Source organism: Mobula hypostoma, chromosome 10, assembly GCF_963921235.1.
Source record: "Mobula hypostoma chromosome 10, sMobHyp1.1, whole genome shotgun sequence".
Classification (NCBI taxonomy): domain Eukaryota; kingdom Metazoa; phylum Chordata; class Chondrichthyes; order Myliobatiformes; family Myliobatidae; genus Mobula; species Mobula hypostoma.
In genome coordinates, this window is record NC_086106.1 from 64887835 (window position 1) to 64910699 (window position 22865).

Consider the following 22865-nt stretch of genomic DNA (forward strand, 5'->3'; position numbering starts at 1 on the left):
CATATCCATGCTGCTAGAAAGAAAGCAAGACCATGGCTATATTTCATTAGGAGTTTGAAGAGATTTGGTTCGTCACGTAAAACACTCAAACGTCTATAGATGTACCATGGAGAGCATTCTGACAGACTGCATCACTGTCTGGTGTGGTGGGTTGGTAGGGGCGGGGGGGGGGGCTACTGCACAGGACCAAAAGAAGCTACAGAAAGTTGTAAAGTTAGTTAGCTCCATCTTGATTACTAGCCTCTGGATTATCCAAGACATCTTTCAGCAGCAGTGCCTCAGAAAGGCCACGCCCATTATTAAGGACCCGCATCACCCAGGGCACGCCCTCTTCTCTTTGTTACTGTCGAGAAGCAGGTACAGAAGCCTGAAGGCAAACACTCAGTGATTCAGGAACAACTTCTTCTCCTCTGCCATCCAATTACTAAATGGACATTGAACCCATGAACACTACCTCACTTTTTTATACATTATATCTGTTTTTGCACTATTTTTAATCTAACTAATATATACATATATATATATTTACTGTAATTGATTTACTTATATTTTTCTTTCTATATTATCATCTATTGCATTCAACTGCTGCCGCTTAGTTAACAAATTTTAGGACACATGCCGGTGATAATAAACTGATTCTTATTTTGCATGGCCTCCCTTCTAGCCAATTTGGCACTTCTTTGCCATTCTCCTCATCTATCCAAGTCCTCCTGTAGGCACTGTGCTTACTCAACACTAACTGTACCTCCACCTTACTCTATTCCATACCTGCAGAAAATTCCCCAAATGATCCTGCATTTATTTTGGCTACTTTTAGCATTGATGAGAAGAACATTTTATGCCCCTAACAGGAATCATAATTGGCAGCTCAATTTTGTTATGGACTTAGAAGTGTATTAAGGTTTGCTATGAGATCACTTAGCTATGTCAGTGCCATTTAATGGCTTTTTAACTCACCAACTAATATATAAACAGACGAAATGCAACCTCATACTCGCAGCCAAACTACAAAGTCTCAATTTATGTGAAGGCAACATGTCCTGAAGAGCTTATATAGTCCAGTAGATCTCCTCCACTGCAAGAATTTTTTACCTTAATGGTTTGTAAACGAACTGTTTTTTAAGTCTATCGATAGCATTATATTTGTCAATGTAAAAGCAACAGGAATATGATAGTGGCTGGCAATAGCATAATAAGTAATGATTCTTAAATAACTATTGCAGTCATAGTAGGTGATACAGTTTTGCAACAGATAGTTGTACTGCCTCAAAGTTTAGTGGTCAGTGTTCAGTTCTGAACTTGGGTGGCGTCAGTGTGAAGAATGCATGCACTCCCTGTGGTTGAAAGTATTTCCCCCTGCTGCTCTGGTTTCTTCCCACATCCCATCATCATGGTGGTCAGTAGACTAAATGGCTGCTATAAATTGCCCCACGCATAGGTGGGTGTCAGGAGAAACTGTGGGGAGTTGATGATCATTTGAGAAAGTGTAAATCAGTGGTCCCCAACCTCCGGACCGTGGCCTGGAGGTTGGGGACCACTGGTATAGATTACTGGGAAATAAACAGGGGCATAAGATTAATGGGATTGCTCTGAGAGCTGGTAAAGATTTGATGGTCTGAAGGGCCTCCTCCCATGTCATGACAAATACGAGAAATACTATTGGTATAGCGGTTTAATAATTGTCATTATTGCTGGAAATATTACCAAGGAACCTGTAGAGCTGTTTATAATAGTGCCACAAAGAAATAAAAATCATAAAGTTTTGCTAACTTTAATATAGATGGGTATGATGTCATAACTAATGATAGCTGGTGATAATGGTAATAGTACTTCATTTCTTTGCGGCTATAGAACCATAACTGGAAATGAGCTGATATCAAAATAATTTGCATTACATTCGAGAGTAATCTGGCACAATGCAATTTCAGTGATAAATGGAGAGTACAGTATATGAACTGTATCTAAGAGGGAAACAAGGGTCTTCAGGATCATTGGACACAGGCTGCTGAATTTTACACAACTAGTGTAACATAGGTAACATGGCTCAATCACTTGCTGCATGGATGGAATTCTGTGTCCAACTCTAATTTGAACTCTGCGTAGCAAATCTATGAAAATATGTGTATGCTTCTGCTGGATTACTATTGTAGTATTGTTATAATTATTGTTATAATTTCATAGCGAGAAAGTAAAATCTGACATAGATGGGTAACTTATTTACGAGGGGTGATCGATAAGTTTGTGGCCTACGGTAGATGGAGTCAATTTAGAAAACCTAGCATATTTATTTTTCAACATAGTCCCCTTCTACATGTACACTCTTAGTCCAGCGGTCGTGGAGCATACGGATCCCTTCTTTATAGAAGTCAGTGTTTTGGACCTTCAGAAGTGGTCCACAGCAGGGGTGATTGATAAGTTTGTGGTCTAAGGTAGAAGGAGGTAAGATATTAACTTCAAATTTTCTGAATAATCACTCAAAGAGTTGAACTGCATGTGCATGTAATGGGAGCTGTATAACTCATCTCCTTCTACCTTAGGCCATGAACATATCAATCACACCTGCTGTGGCACCTTCTGGAGGTCCAAGATCTGTATGCTCCATGACCGCTGGACTAACTGCGTAAATGTAGGAGAGGACTATGTTGAAAAATAAATGTGCTAAGTTTTCTAAAATTGACTCCTTCTACCTCAGGCCATGAACTTATTCAGCTTTTTGAGCACCTGCTCCCTTGTAATAGTAATTGCACCCACTTCTCTTCCTTCACATACTAAAACATCCGGCATATTCCATTTCAGTGGAATAAAGGAAATTACATTGTTATGAGAGAGGAGTTGGCTACAGTAAATTGGAAGGAGCTGCTGACAGGGATGATAGCAGAGCTGCAATGGTGTGAGTTTCTGGGAAAAATGAGGAAGATGCAGGACAGATGTATTCCAAAAATGAAGAAATACTCAAATGTCAAAATTGTTCAACCATGGCTGACAAGGGAAGTCAAAGCTAATGTAAGAGCAAAAGACAGGGCATGCAACAAAGCAAAAATTAGTGGGAAGACAGGGGATTAGAAAGCCTTTAAAAACCTACAGAGAGCAATAAAAGAATCATTAGAACGGAAAAGATGAAATAGGAAAACAAACTAGAAAACAATATCAAAGTGGATAGTAAAAGCTTTTTCAAGTATGGAAAAAAATAAAAGAGTGATAAGAGTGGACATTGGACAGCTAAAAATGAGTCCGGAGAAATAGTATCGGGGGACAAGGAGATGGCAGATGAATTAAATGAGTACTTTGCATCAGTCTTCATTGTGGAAGACACTAGAAGTGTGCCAGATGTTATAGTATGTGAAGGAAGAGAAGTGGATGCAATTACTATTACAAGGGAGCAGGTGCTCAAAAAGCTGAAAGACTTCAGGTAAATAAGTTACCGGCCCAGATGAACTGCACCCTAGGGTTCTGAAAGAGGTAGAAGTAGAGATTTTGGAGGCATTAGCAATGATCTTTCAAAAATCATTGAACTCTAGCCTGGTACCAGAGGAACGGAAAATCGCAAATGTCACTTCACTCTTTAAGAAAGGAGGAAGGCAGCAGAAAGGGAATCATAGACCAGTTAGACTGAGTCAGTGGTTGGGAAGATGGTGGAGTCAATTGTTAAGGATGAGGTTATGGAGTACTTGCTGACACAGAACAAGAAAAAGTCAAAGTCAGCATCATTTCCTTTAAAGAAAATCCTGCCTAACGAACCTGTTGGAATTATTTCAGGGGATTACAAGTAAGATAGATAAAGGGGATGCAGTGGATGTTGTATATTCGGACTTTCAGAAGGCCTTTGACAAGATGCCACACATGAGGCTGCTTACCAAGTTAAGAGCCCATGGTATTACAGGAAATTTACTAACATGGTTAGAGCAATGGCTGATTGGTAGGAGGCAGTGAGTGGGAATAGTCTGGTTGGTTGCCAGTGACAAGTGGTGTTCCACAGGGTTTGGTGTTGGGACCACTTCTTTTTATGTTATATATCAATAATTTAGATGATGGAAGAGATGGCATTGTTGGGAGGTTTGCAGATGATATGAAGATTGATAGAGGGGCAGGTAGTGTTGAGGAAACAGGTAGGCTGCAGAAGGCCTTAGACAGATTTGGAGAATGGGGAAGAAGGTGGCAAATGAAATACAATGTTGGAAAATGTATGTTCATGCACTTTGGTGGTGGAAATAAATGTGCAGACTATTTTCTAAATGGGGAGAAAATTCAAACATTTGAGATGCAAAAGGACTTGGGAGTCCCTGCGCAGAATATCCTAAAGGTTAACTTGCAGGTAGAGTTGGTGGTGAGGAAGGCAAATGCAATGTTAGCATTCATTTCAAGAGGTGAAGAATACATGAGCAGGAAACTGATGCTGAAGCTTTATAAGGCACTAGTGAAGCCTCACCTTGAGTTTTGTTAACAGTTTTGGGCTCCTCATCTAAGATAAGATGTGCTAGCATTGGAGAGAGTATAGAGCAGTTCACAAGGATGATTCCGAGAATGAAAGGGTTATCATGCGAAGAATGTTTGATGGTTCTGGGTCTGTGCTCACTGGAATTTAGAAAGATGAGGGGGGGATCTCATTGAAATTTTTCCAATGTCGGAAGTCCCTGACAGAGTAGGAAAAAATATTTCCCATGGTGAGGGAGTCTAGGACAAGAGGGTTCAATCTCAGGATCAAGGCTCATCCATTTAAAACAGATGCTGAGAAATTTCTTTTGCCAGAGAGTGGTGAATTTGTGGAACTTGCTACCACGTGCAGCTGTGGAGGCTAGGTCACTGGGTGTATTTAAGGCAGAGATTGATAGGTTCTTGATTGGATACGGCATCAAAGGTTATGGGGAAAAGGCCAGGGAATGGGGGTGAGGAGGGGATCAAAAGGATCAGCCATGATTGACAGGCAGAGAAGACTCGATGGGCTAATTCTGCTCTTGTGTTTTATGGTCAATGGTCTTGTAATAACTTGCTCTATAGACAAGAAACTAGACCATTGCCAGTAAGAATTGAGACCTACAAATGTCCCTTGGAAGAAATGGAAAAAAAGGTCAGAGTTCACGATATAGATGTAAAATTGTCTTAACACGTATACTTAACCTTCCTACATGGGTTAAAAATTAATATGTATTTCTTTTATACTGCCATATAACCTAGCTTTAGCTGTTTTATGTAAATAACTAATAGTTAGACTTAGCTATGTCTCCTTGAATAGTTTTTTAACTGCATGCCTTAATGAAATCCATATGCCCAAAATGGAACAGTGACATTTAGCCTAATTTGAAGTCACTCTAAAAATCGAAGCCTATTGTTTAATGAAATTGGAACTAGTTAAGCGCAAATAATTACCATTTACAAGTAAACTAATTTGCATGTGATTGTTTTTCAAAATACTTCTGATAGCTCTTTCAATTTTCTCATCAAAACTCACAAATTAATACTCAAGAGCTCTCTCTTGGAGTGATTGTATAAACAAGAAATGCACTCAGGAAGTAACTACATGTGAACAACACATGTCAACAAAAAGATCTCCATGTTACAATTTCTGCCAAATTCTCAATAATGACCCAAAACTTCATTGTTAATCCTCATGTCTGAGTCATTGCTTGGATGCTCACAATCTTTCAAAGGTCCACAGGAAATATTGAGGTCCAGATTGGATTGAATAGTTGGCCAAGACAACTGTGTTAGAGCTATTGTGTGTAACTGAAAACTATCCACTATGAATGCCACTTTGAATCTTTTCAAAATAATCTAGCCTACACATTTGTATTGTGAGGTTCAGTGTTTGAAATTTTGCATTGCTTATTTAGTTTATAATATGTTCTACAAGGTTATGTGCTTAATTCCATTTAATTAATCCATATCCTTAAAAATTTTTGGGAATATGAATAACAAAGATAAAGTTTTATACCATCCTTAAGTCAGAAACGACATTAGAGAGGCAAGATCTGAATTTAAAATTTACAGTGACCACGTTGCTCTGTGAGCCATCAGAGACACGATATGCCTAATATCGTTCTTCAATTTGTTAGGGAATATGGAACTGTGGAATTAAAATATGATGGAGGGAGATTCTTACTAAGATAAGTGAAACTTTTCATTTCAATTTGATGAATGACCTCTAAGTATGTATAGCACTGATAATTTTAAAATCTGTGATTGTATGGAGAATGTTTTGGCATAAACCCAGTTCATAATGCTCAGCTCTCCCAAAAGGGAAGCTCTTTGATTTATTGAAAAGCTTGAGGTCTAGTTCAGAAATAAAAGATAAAAATAAATGGAGGAACACTCCAATTGTCCAATCATTCACTGAAAATTGAGAAAATAAATTATCCCACCAAGATCCCATCTGGTACAAGATGCTAATTCTCTCAGCTTAAAGAGTTGGGTCTGAAAGTCACACAAGAAGAAATTCAATGATCTTTTGTAAACTGCTTGTCTAAGACTTCCATTCTAACATATTACATGTTATGTCTGCTGGCGTTTAGGGCAGCAATGGCATTCCTCCATCTCTGTCCATCCTTGGTCATCTAACCAATTTTGGCCTTGATCTTGATGGTATTCTGGGCTACCCCTTGGTTGTCACTATTGTCAGCCACACAACATCCCAGGTGGGGACTCAAGAATACTATCACACACAGATGTGGAAGGACTCTTCATTGCTGATTTCATAACAGTTTTGTTTGCTCAGTCAGGGTTGTTAGCCTCTACCCTTTGACTTGTTTGGCATGGGTGACCCTACCAAGAGCCAAAGCATAAAGCCCTGACTCCAGCCAGGGTCATGGAAGCATGCAAGCTTCTAAAACCACGACAAGATTATGGTCCTCTTAGGGGAAAACTTCCATTTACAGTCTTGTTATTTGTCACCTTCTCTGCACTACAATGAAAATTATAATACTCCCTTTCCATTTTTCACTCAAATAATTAACTAGCCTTCAGACACTTTCTTCCTGTGTTACTTCAAAACCCTGTCACTCATTATTAATGCCTTCTCCTACACTCTCCTCATGCTTCTAAACAGAACCAGGCCATCTATTATCGTTGACAAATGCTCAGCATACTAATAACTAACACACTCTCTCTCCTTTTGTAGGACAGACTGGCACACATCAAGGAGAGAACCTCACAAGAAGTTCCATTGTGAAATTATTGATATTTGTAAAAGAGTTATACATTGTGGGCTGAATGGCCTGTAATGTGCTGTACTATTCTATTCTATTCTAATAGAAACAATGAACAGAGTGAGAGCCAGAAATATTGGCAATAGTACAGCAGAAAGAACGTTTGCCCAAAAGCATGGTGTTCTGTTAATTTATTTCTCTTCTCACTTTTCTATTAATTCATTTTAACTATTTCAAATATTGGTGCTAGGATAGGCAGTTACTTTTTAGCAGTGATATATTGCTAGCTCTGTAATAGTTTTATCACTTGTCTCTCCAGATACTGACAAAAGTACATGATCAGAGAAGGAGAGAGAATCAGCAGCTGAAGGACCATCATTGATTATTATTGCGCCTTAAAGAACCAAACTGGTATCCTGCAAACTTTGGACTGTGACTTGTCATGCCACCATGGGATGAAGTGGTAAATGTAATTGCATAAGGGTAAGGGCAGCAAGAATTGATTGAAGATACAGCTCACTAGAAGATATGTTTCCAACTGAGCTTCACTTATAGGGAAAAGAGACGATTGCCTGGAAACTGAATTGCTATGAAATAAGAGTACTAACTTTATACCACAAGCTAATCCAATATCTTTTTTATTCTCCTTGAGCTCAGAGACGTTATTCAGTTATAGTCCTTATTCAAAAGTACTTTTTAGATTGTTAAATGCTCCTTAAAATGAAAATCTCCTCAGATTGCAGGAATAATGACTTCAGTTTAGAACACCTGCAAGCTCTTCTGCACTAATTAACTTGTACTTGAAGACTGCATTCAACTGAGCTACAGCACTGCTCTAGGCCTGTGTGGTCCTGTTTGCTGAATATAACTGCTTACAAGAGGCACTGTGTGATAGGAGTCTTGTAACCCTGAAACTTGAACATTGGGAAATTGATGTTTGTGAGTTTGCATGCTTGTTCAGCCTGGATATCTTGATGAATGAAAGCAGTTGAAAACCTTGAATTGAGGGAATCACTGATTTACCCACAAGTTGCTGTTACAACCAGCAAAATGATGATACTGATGTGCTTGTTGGAGGTGAAGTTTCCTCTCGAGATGGTAAGGGAATTGAAATGAGTTGCTGAGTATTTGGGAGAAAATGCATTAATGGAAAAGTAAGTGGGAGTATAGAATTGATGTGAATATTCTGAACATTCCCATGGAATTAATGGGATCTTTTATATAATTATAGATGTGACATATAAGAAGTAATGTTAACTGTATTAGAAGCCAGCCCCTGGGACTCAAGAGTGGATGGCAGGAATAGGCATTTGTCAGATGTTAAATGGAGTACTTTGAAAGTAATCATCAGAAGGTCAGGAGAAAAGGAATTCAGGGGAAATTGGCTGCATGGATTCAGAAATGGCTTGCCCACAGAAGGCAGAGGGTGGTATTGGACTGTATTCTGCCTGAAGGTTGGTGACCACTGGTGTTTTGCTGGGATCTGTCCTGGGACCCCTGCTCTCTGTGATTTTTTTTTACAAATGAATTTGATGAGGAAGTGGAAAAGTGGCTGAGTAAGCTTGCATATGACATGAAGTTTGTTGGTGTTATGGATAATGTAGAAATGTAGAAATTAATATTGAGGGTAACAATGGGATGATGCAGAGCTAAACTGAGAAGTAGTAGATTAAGTCTAATCCAGAAAACTAAAGTGATTCTGTATGGAAAGTTTGAACATAAAGACAGAATACAGAAGTAATATTAGGATTCCCAACAGTGTGGAAAAACAGTGGTCTTGGTATTTACATCCACAGATCCTTCAAAGTTGTAGCACAGATTGATAAACAAGAGAAAATCTGCAGATTCTGGAAATCCAAGCAATACACACAAAATGCTGGAGGAACTCTTGGGGGGGGGGGGAAGTACGGTTGATGTTTTGGGCTGCGGCCCTTTGCCAGTCCTGAAATGTCGACTGTACATTTTTCCATTGATGCTGCCTGGCTTACAGAATTCCTCCAGCATTTACTGGGTGTTGCACAAGTTAATAGGGTGATGAAGACATATGGTATGCTGCCATTCATTAGCTGGGGTACTGGATTGAAGGTAATGTTGCAGGTCTATAATGTTAGATTAGCCCACACTTGGAATATTGTATTCAGTTCTGGGTGCCTCAAAATAGGAAGGATATGGAGACTTTAGAGAGGGTTCAGTGGAGATTTACCAGAATGCAGCCTAGATTACAGAACATGTCTTGTGAGACTAGTCTGAGAGAGTCAGGGCTTTTCTCTTTGCAGAGAAGGAGGATAAGAGGTAACTGAATAGATTTACACAAATTGATTATGAGATACCAACCAAGTGATCAGCCTGATTCTTTTCAAACACAAGTGAGCATGGAATTTAAGATAATGGGAGGAAAGTATTGGGGGATGCCAAAGGCAGTTAGTTTTTTTTTACACGGAATGGAATGCACTGCTAGGGTGATGGTAGATGCAGAAACATTAGATTAGATTATGAGGACACTCAGTCCTTGTTTATTGTCATTTAGTAATGCATGCATTAGGAAATTATACAATGTTCTTCCAGTATGATATCACAGAAACAAGACAAACCAAGACTAAAACTGACAAAAACACATAATTATAACATATAGTTACAACAGTGCAAAGCAATACCGTAATTTGATAAAGAACAGACCATGCACACGGTAAAAAAAAGTCTCAAAGTTCCAAAAGCCCCATCATCTCACACAGACGGTAGAAGGAAGTAAACTCTCCCTGCCGTGAACGTCCAGCGCCGCAAACCTGCCAATGCAGCACCCTGGAAGTGCCCGACCACAGCCGACTCTGAGCCCGTCCGAAAACTTCGAGCCTCCGACCAGCCCTCCGGCACCAAGCACCATCTCTGCCGAGCGCTTCGACCTCGGCCCCAGCCGCCAAGCAGCAGGCAAAGCCGAGGACTCAGGGCCTTCCCCTCTGGAGATTCTCGATCGCACAGTAGCAGCGGCAACGAAACAGGTATTTCAGAAGTTTCACCAGATGTTCCTCTGTGCTCTCACGTCTGTCTCCATCAAATCAGGATTGTGCACGGCATCCTACTTGACAAATAACAGATATTCATCCCAGAATGGCCGCAACGTGCTGTGTCACGCCGCCATCTTCTCTTCTTATTAACATTAGGGATATTTGAGAAACTATTAGGTAGGCAGGTGACTGAAAGGAAAATGGAGGGTTACTATGAAGGGAAGGGTAGATTGATCTTGGACTAGGTTAAAGGGTTAGCACTGCATCATGGTCAGATGGGCCTGTACTGTGCTGTGCTCTTGTATATTTTATTTTGGCCACTGAGCCCATTGTTTAAATGATGAAATGTAATCCAGTTTCTCCTGGGAACACACGAAATTGTGTTGCATGTAGACTCTTCAACAAATATCTGACTTATTCACCTCAAGCAAAGTGTATGTTTTCCAATTTGTACCCATGCAGGAGATTAACTTCAGTGCAGTTTTCTCCAAAAGATGACAGTGCAAAGGAATCTGATTTCCAAGCAGATTTCTTCAAATGAGGCACGCATCATAAATGCTACAACTAGCAATCATCTGTTAGAGCGAGTGGCATTTTAACTGGTCATGTTATTTAGCATCAAAACAACAGGAATTCTGCAGATGCTGGAAATTCAAGCAACACACATCAAAGTTGCTGGTGAACGCAGCAGGCCAAGCAGCATCTCTAGGAAGAGGTACAGTCGACGTTTCAGGCCGAGACCCTTCGTCAGGACTAACTGAAGGAAGAGTGAGTAAGGGATTTGAAAGCTGGAGGGGGAGGGGGAGATGCAAAATGATAGGAGAAGACAGGAGGGGGAGGGATGGAGCCGAGAGCTGGACAGGTGATAGGCAGAAGGGGATACGAGAGGATCATGGGACAGGAGGTCCGGGAAGAAAGACGGGGGGGGGGGTGACCCAGAGGATGGGCAAGAGGTATATTCAGAGGGACAGAGGGAGAAAAAGGAGAGTGAGAGAAAGAATGTGTGCATAAAAAAGAGTAACAGATGGGGTACGAGGGGGAGGTGGGGCCTAGCGGAAGTTAGAGAAGTCAATGTTCATGCCATCAGGTTGGAGGCTACCCAGACGGAATATAAGGTGTTGTTCCTCCAACCTGAGTGTGACTTCATCTTTACAGTAGAGGAGGCCGTGGATAGACATGTCAGAATGGGAATGGGATGTGGAATTAAAATGTGTGGCCACTGGGAGATCCTGCTTTCTCTGGCGGACAGAGCGTAGATGTTCAGCAAAGCGGTCTCCCAGTCTGCGTCGGGTCTCACCAATATATAAAAGGCCACATCGGGAGCACCGGACGCAGTATATCACCCCAGTCGACTCCCCGGTGCTCCCGATGTGGCCTTTTATATATTGGTGAGACCCGACGCAGACTGGGAGACCGCTTTGCTGAACATCTACGCTCTGTCCGCCAGAGAAAGCAGGATCTCCCAGTGGCCACACATTTTAATTCCACATCCCATTCCCATTCTGACATGTCTATCCACGGCCTCCTCTACTGTAAAGATGAAGCCACACTCAGGTTGGAGGAACAACACCTTATATTCCATATGGGTAGCCTCCAACCTGATGGCATGAACATTGACTTCTCTAACTTCCGCTAGGCCCCACCTCCCCCTCGTACCCCATCTGTTACTCTTTTTTATGCACACATTCTTTCTCTCACTCTCCTTTTTCTCCCTCTGTCCCTCTGAATATACCTCTTGCCCATCCTCTGGGTCACCCCCCCCCCATCTTTCTTCCCGGACCTCCTGTCCCATGATCCTCTCGTATCCCCTTCTGCCTATCACCTGTCCAGCTCTCGGCTCCATCCCTCCCCCTCCTGTCTTCTCCTATCATTTTGCATCTCCCCCTCCCCCTCCAGCTTTCAAATCCCTTACTCACTCTTCCTTCAGTTAGTCCTGACGAAGGGTCTCGGCCTGAAACGTCGACTGTACCTCTTCCTAGAGATGCTGCTTGGCCTGCTGCGTTCACCAGCAACTTTGATGTGTGTTGCATGTTATTTAGCATGCTGAATTCTTTGTCCATCGTGGAGCTACCATTCGTCTATGACTTTGGATCTCAACCTTGTGGCACCTTCAATTGTGTTGCTTTTCTCGCTGCTGCCAATGTTAATATTTATCAAGGGCATACATACCGATCCCTTGTAAGCAAAGGGTTATATCACTGCCTCCAGCTTATTAAGTCCTAATGGAGTCCGGGCTGGAGCTATCATCTGTTCTTCCCTCAGTAGGGCTTTGTTCAGTATTAATATCCATTATGTAGTTTTGTTCTCCAATTTAACTATTTAAAAATTTGTTTTAAATCCTTTGAAGCTTTCAATATAGCTTTCTGAGTCAGTCCAGATGAAGGGTCTCAGCCTGAAATGCCAACTGTCCAATTCCTTCCACAGATACTGTCTGGCCAACTGAGTTCTTCAGCTTTTTGGATATATATAGTCTTTGTCACTTTTTTTACAGTTGTGCACAAATGTCACTTAAAGGTTAATGGGGGTTATTACTACTTTAAAATGACTATCACACTGTTAACTATTATACAATTGTAGAATGCACGTTTCAGGTTCAGTGAAGAGTCAACATCTACAGTAAACAGACATGTTAACGTGATGCCACTAATCTAATTGGATTACATAATACCACACTGTACAGTACAAGGAAAGCACTTCAGTGAGTCAAGTTAATTTTTACAAAAATACAATATTTCACAGTACTGGGCAGAATTTACTTGAAATTTAAACAAGTTTGGCAGCAGGATGGGAACCAAAGTACCAGGTCAGAAAGTAGTGGGATGAAGAGCAAGGTAGATGTCAGGGCCAGTAAAAGCAGACAGGGGTGAGGTAATAGATGCAATGAGACAGATGGTTTGAAGTGTGTGTATTTTAATGCAAGGAGTATTGTAGGCAAATGTGCTGAACTTGGAGCATGGGTACATGGAATTATGATGTTGTGGCCACTACAGATATGTAGGGAGTCCAACAAGAGTGTGGGCTGTACTGGACCTGATACTGGTTAATGAGTTGGCCAGGTGACTGACCTTTCAGTGGGTGAGCAGTTAGGGTACAGTGATCATAATTCCTTCAGTTTTATGATAGCCATGGATAAGTATCGACTTGGCAGGAGATTACTAAATTAGTAAAGGGCAAAATTAAGAGAGCATTTGAAAGGCAACTAGGGAGAGTTAATCGGGAACAGTTATTTTTGCACCAAGTACCCATCTGACGTGGAGGGTGTTTGAAGACCAAATGCAGAGAGTGCAGGACAAGTAGAGTTCCAGTCAGAAGGAAGGACAAGGATGGCAAGGTAAGAGAATTTTGGATGTCAAGAGAAGTGATGAATTTAGTTAAGCTGTAAAAGAAAAAGTATGTAATGTTTAGAACGCTAGAAGAAAAGCAGAGTCCTCGTGGATTATAAGAAGTCAGAAAAAAATTCCAGAAGGAAATTGGGAAAACCAGGAGGGGCCATAAAAAGTCCTTGGCAAGTAAGATTAACAGAAATCCCAAGGCATTCTATACCTCAAGCAAAAAGATAACTAGGGAGAAGGTAGGCAACTGAGGGATGGGGGGGGGTACTTTTGCCTGGATGTGAGGATGTGGGTGAATTCCTCAATAATTGGATTGTTTTCTGTGGTGGAGCAGAGAGTGAGGAGAGATCTGGTACAGTTTTATAAGATTATGCCAGACATTGGTAGAGCAGACAGACAGTATATTTTTTCCAGACTTGAAATGTCTGATACCAGTGGGTGTACTTTTAAGATGAGAGGGATCAAGTTCAAAGAAGATATGAGGAGCAAGTATTTTTTTCACCTGGAGAATGCTGCCCAGGCTAATGGTAGAGGCAGATACATTAAGGACTTTCAAGAGGCATTTAGGTAGGCACATGAATGTGAAGGAAATTCAACAATACGGACATTATGTATGCAGAAGGGGTTAGTTTAGTTGGCTATTTGATTACTAATTTAATTTGTTCGGCACAACATTGTGGGCCAAAGGCCCTATCCCTGTGATGTACTGCTCTATGTAGTTTTTAAGCCTGTGATTTACTGATGGGAAAAGTCTACTCATTATATCTGAGTAGCCACAAATATTTACTAATCTTCCTAATTTGTGATGATCACCACCTCCATAGGGAATAGGTAACATTTTTATTTTCAGCCTAAGTTTACCACTACGAAGATTTGAAGGATATTAAATGGTGTAATGATGTCCTAGTAATGTAGAGTTCCTTCTCTTCTTGTTTGTCAAGAATTATGTCTTGGATAATACTCAGAGCAAAGGCTTGCTGAAAATCTAAGGCGAATGCAAAGAATACTGGAAGCACTCAGCAGGTCAGCTAGTGTTTATGGGAAGAGAAACAGGATGACAATTCAGGTAATAGGCTCCGTCAGCTGAATTATACAAGTGAGAAAACGAATACTATAAGGTGGGGGAAGAGAAGACTGAAGGGAATAACGGAAATCACGAGGATAGAATATAATAATTAATTTAAAATCAGAATTTTGTTTAATATTACCGGCATGTGTCATGAAATTTGTTGTCTTTGGGGCAGCAGTACAATGCAATACATAATAATAGAGAGAACAAAACCAATTGTGAGTTATAGTAAATGCATAAAAATAGATAGATGAGTAGTGTAAAAATAAAAACTTAGGTATTTGTTCAATATCCATTCAGAAATTGGATGGCAGAGAGGGAAAAGCTGTTCCTGAATCATTGACTGTGTGCTCCTGTACCTCTTTCCTGAGAGTAGCAATGAGAAGAGGCCAAGTGCTGGGTGAGGGCAACATGTCCTGTGTGAAATACGACATGGACTCAGAGTAGTGGAGTCATACAGCATGGAAACAAGCCCTTCCATTCAATCACACCATGCCAATCAAGATCCCCATCTAACCTAGTCTGATTAGTATGTTTGTGTTTGACCCGGATTCCTCTAATCCTTTCCTATCCATGTATCTGATTGAGTGTCTTTTAAATATCAATGTTTCTACAGTATCTTAGCAACTTCCATGGGTAGCTCATTCCATATTTGGATCACTCTCTGAGTGAAACAATTTGCCCCCCATGTTCTTTTTAAATCTCTCCTCTCTCATCTTTATCCTGTGCCCTCTCATTCCAGATTTTTTGACCCTGTATCCCCATGAGATCATCCTTCATTCTCCTACACTCTAAAGAATAAAATTCTAATATTCTCTAATGAACAAAGTTCATTAACTTGCTCAACCTCTCTATATAACTCTGTCCCTTGAGACCAGGCAACATCTTCATAAATATTTTCTGCACTCTTTTTAGCTTAATGGCATCCTTCTTATAGCAGACTGATCAAACCTGCACACAATTGAAAACTGAAATAAACATTTTCATTTCTCAGCCTATTTGCCCAGTTAATCAAGATCCCACTTCACTATTGATAACCATCTTCGCTATCTACATCACTACCTCTTCTAATGTTATCTAAATCCTGCAAATGATAGCTTGTACATTTTCATCCAAATCGCTGATATATATGACAGATAAAAACGGGTCTACCTTTAACCATTGAGGCACAGCAATAGTCATGGACCTTCAGTCCTCTAAACAAATTTCCATTATCATCCTCTGATTTCTAACATCAAGCCAAATATGTATCAATTGGTTACAACTCCCTGGATCCCATTTGATCTAACTTCCCAGACCAGACACTATGTGCAGTCTTATCATTGGTTTTACTGAAGTCTATATAGACTATATCGACTCCTCTGCCCTCATTGATCTTCTTGGTTACTTCTTCAAAAGTCGCAGTTCAATTCATGGGACAGTATCTCCCATACACAAAACTGCACTGATTATTGCTAAGTCAACCATTACCTTTCCCAAATGAATGTATACATTATCACTCAGAATCCCTCTAATAAAATGCTTAATACCAATACTAGGATTTTTGAGCTATAATTCCCAGGTTATTCTTTGCAGGTCCCCTTAAATAAAGCACAACATTAGTCCTCTGGCACCTCCATTTGTGGCTAACTGTACTTGGATTCAGTACTTAATCATACATAAAGAGAGAGAGGAAAGAAAGAAATAATTACTAGAATACTAAGGATAGCTGCCTGCGGGTGGAATAGTGGCATCAGTGCTGGATATCAGAGCGAAGGCAGCCGAGCCGAACTCAGTTCGAACCCAGCCGGCTCCCTTGCACGTTTTCCATCCGTGCTGGGTTGAGCATCGAGCTAGCGATTCGGCCTCATAAAAATAAGAAAGCCTGCTTAAAAAAAAAACACCATCATGACAGCGTCTGGATGATTCCACTCAGAGTTAAGGGCTCCCTTCTTCTTCTTCTTCTTCTTAAGGATAGTGGGAGAGTGAGCTTTTGATCCTCAAACTAACATTCAGCAATGTTTGAGCTTTAAAGTGGCATATTACTGAAAAATCAGAGTCAGCCTTGTACACTGAAGTAAAGTGTTCAGCAAAATGGCTACCCAATCTGTGTCTGTTGCTATGTGTAGAAGAAACTGCACAGATAAATTAGAAGAATTTGAAGTGACTTGAAATGAATTCTTATTTCACCTTAAAGGAAAGTTTGGGTCACTGATGGCAAGAAAAGATGAGGTAACAGGGTAGATGTTAAGTCTGGAGAACTGCTGTGAGAAAGAAACTTGTCAGTGAAGAAGTAAAAGAAGTCAGAAGTTTCAAAGGAACGCACACAAAATGTTGAAGGAACTCAGCAGGTCAGGCAGTATCTATGGAAATGAATAAACAGTTGACATTTCAGGCTGAAACACTTCTTCAGGACTAGAAAGGAAGTGGGAAAATGACAATAAAAAAGGAGGAGAGGAAATAAGATAACTAGATGGATACAGGTGGAGCCAGGTGGGTGAGAAAGGTAAAGGGCTAGAGAGGAAGGAATCAGGTTCTTAGATCATTGGGATCTCTTTTGGGAGAGGTATGACCTATACAAAAGTGATGGGTTATACCTGAACCCAAGGAGGACCAATATTCTTTCAGGCAGGTTTGTTAGAGCTGTTGGGGAGGGTTTAAAATAATTTGGCAGGAGGGTGGAAACTGGGAAAAAGGGTCTCAGGGTAGGACTGATGGTAAAAAAGCAAAGATAGCATGCAGCCAGGCTGTCAGGAAGGGCAGGCCGATTGGTGAGTACCAGTGCATTAGGGAAGCAGTATCAAAAAACGTAGAAAATACAGCACTCAGTGTTATGTCTCAATGCACGGAGTTTAAGAAATAAGGTAGATGATCTTTCTGTACCATTACAGATCGTCAGGTATGATGTTGAGACTATCTCTGAATCATGGCTGAAGAATGACTGTAGTTGGGAACTGAATGTCCAAGCTTAAGGTCAAAGAGCCCTTTGGAGGCAGTGATCACAATATGATTGAGTTCAACTTGAAATCTAACAGGGAGAAAGTAAATTCTCAAGTAACAGTATTTCAGTGCAGCAATGAGAATTACAGTGGTATGAGAGAAGTGTAGACCAAAGTAAATTGGAAGGAGATGCTGGTAGAGATGACAGCAGAGCAGCAATAATGTGAGTTTCTGGAAAAATGAGGAAGGTGCAGGACAGATGTATTTCAAAATCAAAGAAATACTCAAATGGCAAAATATACAACTGTGGTTGACAAGCAAAGTCAAGACTAATGTAAGAATAAAGGAGAGGGCACACAACAAAGCAAAAAATAGCAGGAAGATAGAGGATTGAGAAGCTTTGTAAAAAAACCTACAGAGAGCAACTAAAAGACCAATTAGGAGGGAAAAAATTAAATATGAATACAAGATAGCAAACGATATCAAAATAGATAGTAAAAGCTTTCTCAAGTATGAAAAAAGTAAGAGACATGAGAATGGATATAGGGCAGCTAGAAAATGAGGCCGGAGAAATAATAATGGGGGACAAGGAGATAGCAGATGAACTAAATAAGTATTTTGCATCAGTCTTCACTGTGGAAGACACTTGCAGTATGCCTGATGTTGTAGTGTGTGAAGGAGGAGAAGTGGGTGCAGTTACTATTACAAGGGAGAAGGTGGTCAAAAAGCTGAAAGTTCTAAGGGTACATAAGTCACCTGAACCAGATGAACTGCACCCTAGGGTTCTGAAAGGGGTAGTGGTAGAGATGTGCAGGCATTAATAATGATCGTTCAAAAATCAATGGACTCTGGCATCGTGCCAGGTGGCTGGAAAATAGCAAATGTTACCCACTCTTTAAGGAAGGAGGAAGGCAGCAGAAAGGAACTGATAAACCAGCTAGCCAGGCCTCAGTGGTTGGGAAGATGTTGGAGTCAATTGGTAATGGTGAGGTTATGGAGTACTCAAAACAAGACAAGATGGGACAGAATCATCATGGTTTCCTTATGGGAAAATCCTACCTGGCAAACTTGTTGGAATTCTTTGAGGGGATTACAAGTAGGATAGATAAAGGGGGTGCAGCGAGTGTTCTATATTTGGACTTTCGGAAGGCCTTTGGCCTTTGTCAAGGTGCCACACATGAGACTGCTTACCAAGTTAAGAGCCTATGGTATTACAGGAAAGTTACTGGCATGGTTAGACCATTGGCTGATTGGTAGGAGGCAGTGAGTGGAAAAAAAAGGATCCTTATCTAGTTGGCTGCCAATGAGTAGTGGTGTTCCACAAGGGTCGGTGTTGGGACCACTTCTTTTTATGCTGTATATGAATGATTTAGATGATGGAATAGATGGCTTTGTTGCCAAGTTTGCAGATGATATGAAGGTTGATGGAGGGGCAGGTAATGTTGTGGAAACAGGTAAGCTGCAAAAGGACTTAGACAGATTAGAAGAATGGGCAAGGGTGTGGCAAATGAAATACTTTGGAAAATGCACTTTGGTAGTAGAAATAAATGTGTAGACTATTTTCTAAATGGGGATAAAATCCAAAAATCTGTGATTCAAAGGGACTGGGAGTCCTTTTGCAGGACACCCTTAAGATTAACTTGCAGGTTGAGTCGGTGATAAGAAAGGCAAATGAAACATTATCACTCATTTCAGGAGGTCTAGAGTACAAGAGCAGGGAATGTTACGCTGGGGATATATAAGGTACTGGTGAGGACCTACTTTGAGTATTGCGAACAGTTTTCGGCTCTGTATCTAAGAAAAGATGTGCTGGCTTTGAAGGTGGTTCAGAGGAGGTTCACAAGGATGGGCCAAATTCCTTATTTCTGCTCCTATGTCTTAATATCTTATGGTCTTGTGCAATCTGATAGGAGAGGAGAGTGGACCATGGGAGAAAGGGAAGGAGGGGCACCTGGGCAAGGAGATAGGCAAGTGAGGAGAAGTAAGCGGCCGGATTATGTAATAGAAGAGGGAAGAGGAAAGGAACAATTATTTTACCAGAAGGAGAAATCTATGTTCATGCCATCATTTTGGAGGCTACCCAGACGAAATATGAGGTGTTGTTCCTTCACCCTGAGTGTGACCTCTAAGAGAAGGCCACGGAACAACATGTCAGAATGGGAATGGCAACAGGAATTAAAATGGTTGACCACCAGAAAATTCCACTTTTGGCGGGTGGAGTTCTCACAAACGGTCCCCCAGGAGGTCGTATTAGTTTCAAAGGATTGGTGCCTTCAGAATGCTAAAAGAAGAGGAGGACAAGAAAATGACCTGGTGCTGGGATCTGGCTGGGAGTCACAAACATTATGGACAAAGGTCCATTGAATGTGAAGGCTGGTGAAATGAACAGAAGTGAACAGGGAAATCTCTAGTGATATTCTGGCTGCTTAGAGAGGGGATGAAATCAAATGTAGTTGGGAGCCTTGCTCACTATAGCACGGGAGAAAATATGGTGAGAGATAAATGGTGGCATCTTACAATTGAGTAAAATCTCATTGTTAGAAAGATAGAGTGTGGATAAATAAACTGGGAACCAAGATGTTCCTATATGAAGTGGGATGGAGGTGAAGTTGAGCTAATTGTGCAGGTTAATGGGCTAATAATTGACATTGGCAGAAAAAATGTTCAACTAGTGATCTGGTGTTTAATGTTCATATACATTAAAAAGCTAAAGTTATATATTGGCCCTAACCGGGCAAATATTTCTGGAGAAAATTGTTGCAGTTCTATGTCATGTAATTGAAACTCAATATATTCAGACATACTGCTAACAAAAAAAGGTAGCTGGCATTTTAAGCATTGTAAATGGAAGAAATAAAATATGAAGAGATAGCAATAGATTAATTAAATGCATGGCAATGTGATTAATGGGTTTAGTATAAGCAAACACTTTGGATCTTTAAAAAAAGGACCAGAATATTTTTAAATTGTTAAAGCAATTTTAATGCAAAAATACTTGGTCTCATGTACATAAATCAAGACAGAAGAAAAGGTAGATGAGATTTATCTTCAGGATCAAATCATAAGTTTATAGAGTTATACCTCAGCGATACAATAGCATATACCATAGCAAAGAGCACTGCACTACAGGAAGGAGAAATTAACTTTAAAAGGAATGCAAAATACAATTACTCTGGGATTGTTAGGCTTAGTTTATAAGAGAATGTACTTTTGGAAGGGTTTTTTTTATCAAAGTTAGAAACATTTGTCTAGATAAAGCGTTAACTAGCCTTTGACCTTGTGAACACCTTCCCCAGTCCCTATCCTACCCCACTGCCACACCAACTCATTGCAACTATGTGGCTTCCAATGATCTCAAGGTTTCACCACTGCATTTATTCTGAGGTGTGGCGCCTACAGCATGAATGTCGGCGGGAGGAGAGAGAGCAGCGCTAGTAGGAATCAAGCAGTGTATTTGAGCTCCCTCAGATGGGAAAATGGGTAGAGAATTGGTAGATGGAGTTTAATCCAGACAAGGTAATGCATTTTAGGAAGTCAAATATGGTAGGACATATCGAGTATATGGTAGAACACTAAGGACTGTTGATGAGAGGAAAGTCCTTGGAGTTCAGTGCATAGTTCCCTTATAGAGTCAATACCTGTTTTCAAAAGAGAGCAGGGCCTTTTGAGACTTGGGTGTGGAACAGGAGATTGCAGCGAGAGTTGGGGAGACAGTTCCTTGTGGAGTTTACACATCAGTTTTCAAGTCTGCAGACTGGGAGATTATTTAGGCTATTAGAAATTTAGCAAGGGCCAATAAATAGAACTGAGGTGTTAAGTGGAGTGGCCATTGTGGGAGCCGGGCATGGTGAGTGTGGGAAGTTTTGGCTCGATTGGCTTTGGTCTGAACTGGCTGAGGCACTAAGTTTCTAGTAAGTTTTTTTCTCTCTCTCTCTTTGTCTATGAGTACATAGCTGGTGCACTGAGTATGGATCCAGGGTTAATGGTATGTTCTTTGTGTGAGATGAGGGAACTCGGGGAGACCTGTAGTCTCCCTGATAACTACATTGATGAGTGCATTGAGTTGCAGCTCCTTAGAGACAGTTTTAAGGAACTGAAGCTGCAGCTGGATGACCTCCCGATCATGTGGAAGAATGAGGAGATGGTAGATAGGAGCTGCAGGTAGGTTGGCACCACCTAAGTTACAGGAAGCAAGTAGCTGGGAGACTGTCAAGGGAGGGAAGTGGAATAGGCTGCCAGTGCAGGGTAGCCCTATGGCTGTTAACCACAATAATAGGTATACCACTTTGGATACCATTACAGGGATGGCCTACAGGTTGCAGACATAGCGGCCAGGTCTCTGGCACTGAGTCTGCCTCTGTGGCTCCAAAGGGAAAGGAAGAGAAGAGAAGTGGATTAGTGATAGAGGATTCCTTAGCAAGAGGAGTGGACAGATAATTCTGTGAAGGAGAAAGAGAAACCCAGTTGATATGGTGCCTCCCATGTTCCAGGGTCAGAGATGTTTTGGTTTTGGTTCACAACATTCTAAAGGGGGAGAATAAACAGCCGAAGGTCATGGTAGATATTGCTACCAATTATGTAGATAGGAAAAGGGATGAGGTACTGAAAAGAAAATCAAGGAGGTTGTGTAGAAAGCTGAAAAACAGGACCTCAAGGGTAGTAATCCCTGGATTGATGCCTGCACCACATGCAAGTGCGGGTAAGAATAAGATGATTTGATAAGTGAATGCATGGCTGAGGTATTAGTGTAGGGGGCAAGGCTACAGATTTCTGGATCATTGGGATCTCTTATGGGGAAGGTATAACCTATACAAAAATGGCTAGTTACACCTGAACTCAAGTGGCATCAAAGTTCTGCGAGCAGGTTTGCCAAAACTGTTGGGGTAGGTTTAAACTAATTTGGCAGGGGGAAGGAAACTGAAGCAGTAGGGCTGAGGATGGGGCATTTGGTGTACAAGTAGATTCAGTGTGCAGTGTGACTGTGAGGAAGGACAGGCAGATAATAGGGCAAAATTGCAGCCAGTAGGATGTGTTGAAGTGTAACTTGGGAGCAAAATCCAAAAGGGTAATGAATACAGGGCTGAAGATGTTATATTTAAATGCACAGAGCAAAACGAATAAGCTGGATGATTGTGCGGCACAGTTATGACAGTGTGGGTATCACTGACGTTGTGACTTAAAGGAAGATCATTGTTGGGGGCTTAGCATTCAAGGGTTTACATTGTATTGAAGGGACAGGCTGGTAGGCAGAAGGGGTGGGGTGGTTCTGTTGGTAAAAAATAAAATCAAATCCTTACAAAGAGGTGACATACTGTGGGATTAGAAGATGTTGAGTATTTGTGGGTAGAATTCAGGAACTGCAAGTATAAAAGGACCCTGACAGGAGTTGTTTCCAGGCTTCTAA